Source organism: Babylonia areolata, chromosome 18, assembly GCF_041734735.1.
Source record: "Babylonia areolata isolate BAREFJ2019XMU chromosome 18, ASM4173473v1, whole genome shotgun sequence".
In the NCBI taxonomy this organism is placed as follows: Eukaryota; Metazoa; Mollusca; class Gastropoda; order Neogastropoda; family Buccinidae; genus Babylonia; species Babylonia areolata.
Window position 1 is genome coordinate 19,075,218 of NC_134893.1, and position 4,119 is coordinate 19,079,336.

Below are 4,119 nucleotides of genomic sequence, written 5' to 3' on the forward strand. Positions count from 1 at the left end.
CGGCGGTGGGGGGATAAAAACCAAAACAGCTCTGGTTAGTGGCGTAAATATTGCAGAAACATGGACCTGAAAAGGAACACACACACACACACACACACACACACACACACACACCTCTATAAAAATGCCACAAACTTATCACCGATCACAACTGGCTTTCGATCACAACACATCAAACATTCTGATATCGACTCATGCATAAAACATCACGAAACAGCAGATTTTTATGACCAAGAACTCATTAATCTTAGCTCTTATTCCCACAGCGTATTCAGTTTAAAACATGAAAGAGGGTTTTATTCATATTTAATCATTCATATCACTAAGGGAGATAATAGGTATCTGGCTCGACCATGGTATAATAAACGACCCCGTACCCTTTCTTCCCTCCCCTCCTTTAACGTTCAAAGCGTCACACCCCATAAATATATTATCATAAAATTTTCTGGTGTTTGAGAGAAAGGGATGGGACGTCAAAGCCTTTTTGTGTGCGTGTTTTCCGTGCAAACTTCAATGATCTGAACATATATCAATGTGTAAGATACTGCACCGGCGCTTATCCAAATAACGTCTCTTAAATGCGACTTTGGGGAGCGGCTCGCCGCAAGTGACAAACAGAAGTGCTGTCAGGTTGCGGGAGCAAGCAAACATATGCGCACGTAAATGCACATGATTGCAAAACTTTTTTTCTCTCTCTTTTAGAAGTTTGTGCGATGAGTAAAAAGAGTGGATTTTTTAAAAAACTGGAATGAAGACTCTCTCTCCCCCAGAACAAGTAACTTTATTGGAAGGATCAGGGAGGACATGGTGCGATACATCACGCTTCACAGAGCCTATGCAGTCGTATTTAGATTCGTTCTTTTGCAGTTCCAGCGCAAACAGTCCACAGGAAACTGTCGATTTTAGCTCATCATTACGCCACCCTTGACAGCAGACCCTGCATTGATGCTGAGTCAGTTTGTTGTTATTCAGAGGTGGCTGTTTCATAATAAGCAAGAATAGTAACTTTTGTTCCTTAAGATATGACAGTTACACAACTTAAAGCCGATGCTGCTCTGTATGTTTTATATATGTATGATAATCGTGTCCGACTATGACCATCAGAACATCAGAGGAGGCAACCACTGTCCCGGCTTTCGGACATTTGGCGTTAGGATATTCCCCAAAGGCTAGCTAGCCACTAAGGCTGCAACACCAAAAGCCAGTGCAATCTTGCCTCCAAATTTGAGAGTCATACTCCTTCAAAAGACTAAGCTGTACATGTATTCCCATTTCGGTGTGGAAACCAGCTCTCACATTGATTGATGAATTGTTTTCTACATACAAATGAATGTGCTGTGGATGAAAGCTTGGTCCACATCAAAATGAATTGTAAGTGTTTCCGGGAAAAAAACTTCCAGGAGTGCCTTACTATTTGTTCACAAATTTCCTTTCATATCCATATGTATTAAATCAAATGAAAAAATAATTGATGATAAACTGTTTACTTATCCATGTCCAAAAGCAAATGCAATAAATCAACGAAGGAAACGAGTAACAAGACAAATGCATCATTAAGATTAACTCATACCAGCCGCGCTAAAGCTGCAGCAGTTGGTGTTGTTTTCGGCGCAGCAAGTGTTGTCGGGCGCTGGTATTTTGCCGAACAGGTTGCACTGAGCCCAGGTACCTCGGTAGCAAACGGTGACCAACACGGCACAAAGCAGTAACAGCTTCATGGCTGAGGACTGAGGAGAGATTTCAGAAGTGCACAGCCACCTTCCAACAGCTCCTGTCACTATGTGGAAAGCGCATGGGCGCTGCCCTTTCATAGGCCTATATCATATACATCTGATGCTCGTGTCGTTTTTCTTTGGTAAACAAAAACGATGGATTGGAATGACTCAAAATACATGCAACAACGCCCATGTGCATTCATATTTACATAGATTTGGTTTTATGAATGGGATATTTTTCAACGACGCCATCGTTTTAAGCAGCAGCACATAATGTGTGCACGTCTATGTGTGGGTGGGGAAGAGAAGAAGGGATGTGTTTGCGTGCGTGTATCTGTGTCTTTGTGTGTGCCGTGCACGTATGTCTGGCATAGAATATATATATATATATATATATATATATATATATATATATATATACGAACGAGAGGAGGGAGAGTGAGAGACTCAATATATGTGGCTTATTCACAGACATAAAGATAGAGACAGAGAGTGGAGGAATTTATTCATTTAAAGCCATAGCCCCAAAAGAAAAACATTAGCTGATGTCATCGTAGCCGTCAGTGAATATGCAGCAAAAAATGAACTTATTTCTACCCCCCCCCGATCCCCCGCACCCTCTTGCCCACACACCCTCCACCTTTTCTCATCCTACCCCCAGCCCCTCCACTTTCCTCACTCTCTTTCTTATTCTGTCTCTACAGCATGTACACACACACACACACACACACACACACACACACACACACACACACACAAACGGGGAGACAGAAACTGACAGACAGAGACAGAGACACATGAAGACAGGCTGGCAGAATAACGATGAGACAGACAAGATGTTGACAGAACAATGCACAGGACGGACAGAGACTGATTGCGTACTTTATTGAATTCCCAAACCGTTGGGTAAAAAGCACATTGCAACCAAGTCAAAAGCTGCTATCATAATAGTAAACATAGTTGTTCAGAATGACTTGAAATGATAACCCACAGCCTACAGATTCCAAATAACTCACCAAATTGTAGACATCGCGTTTCTTTTTCGTAATAAGCAAAGAAAAAATAATTGATAGTAATAGTGATAGTAGTAATAATCAAAAGAAGAAGAAAAGCAGGAAATTGATTTGAAATTCTGCCATAGGTTATTCCTTACTCATCTATGTTCCGATCTTTTGATTTTTTTTCTCATACGAACAGTTACATCAGCTGATTTCAGCAGATTTCTATTGCATATCAGAAACCATGATGGGAATCGTAGTTGTTGCATGGTGACCTCATTTATTCATTCAGGTCACAAGGAATCACTGACATGCATTGCATGGCTGTTTTCAATCAACAAACAATGTGGAAGGACCAAATAGCTGGTTCTATTTTGTGTGGGAATGAGGAAAACGAATTGTGGAAAGATGGAATCTTTGTGCTGGCAGACAGTTGTACTGCTGTTGCAACTACTCCTCACTAGCAGGTAAAAATCAGAACATGACTACAACAAGCATCATTAGCAGGAAGTAGAGGAAAGGAAATTTGTATTCAGTATACAGACATGCAAATATCAAATTTCTAATCAAAGAGAAAATCCATTACAAAATGTCCAAAGAAACAAAACAACCACACTCTGCAAGACCTCCTGTTTCACATTGCACCGTATGCATAAATTAAAGAGAATGGAAAGGGTTGGGGTGAGGAAACAACATTCTAGTGCCAGCTGATGCTCTCTGCAGGGTCATGTATTGATGTGTACTTTGAGAACAAGGTCATGGTTTAAAAAGGTGTAATTATTATCTTTTGATATGTGCTTGGTTTCATTAACAGGAAAAGCTTTTCTTCATATATACATGGTTTCATATAATAGGGAGAATGACTTGAGACTCAAGAGTGTTGTAAGGAGGCTGCAGGCTGGTCCTTTAACGGATAGAGTCTGATTTCAGCAGATATATGTTGCATATCAGAAACTATGATGGGAATTATAGTTGTTGCATGGTGACCTGATTTATTCGCTGAGGCCACAAGGAAACACTGACGTGCACTGCATGTTTTCAATCAACACAAACTGTGGAAGGACTGAATAGCTGGTTCTGTTTTGTATGGGAATCAGAAAAACGAATTTTTTAGAGATGGATTTCTGGTGTTGGCAGACAGTTCCACGGCTGCTGCAACTACTTGCTTACAGGTAAAAATCAGAACAGAACTACAGCAAGCACCGTTAGCAGGAAGTAGAGATAAAGGAACCACATTCAGTATACAGACACGCGAATATCAGATTTCTAATCTAAGAAGAAATTCATTACAAACTGTCCAAAGCAAAAAAAACGACCACAGTCTGCAAGACCTTCTGTTCCATAATGTATTGGATGCATCATTTAAAGGGAATGGGAAGGGGTGGGGGTGTGGAAACGGCATGCTA

At 40.7% G+C, this 4,119-nt stretch overlaps 1 protein-coding gene across 1 annotated transcript in view; it reads right to left on the minus strand.

Annotated features, from left to right (window-relative positions):
- Positions 1-2,683: 2,683 nt before the first annotated feature.
- LOC143291875 (uncharacterized) overlaps positions 2,684-4,119 on the minus strand; it is a 15,284-nt gene continuing 13,848 nt past the window's right edge. The window contains exon 9 of the mRNA XM_076602001.1: positions 2,684-4,119. This exon is cut by the window's right edge and continues 395 nt beyond it. The gene's annotated coding sequence lies outside the window, so the exon portion shown is untranslated.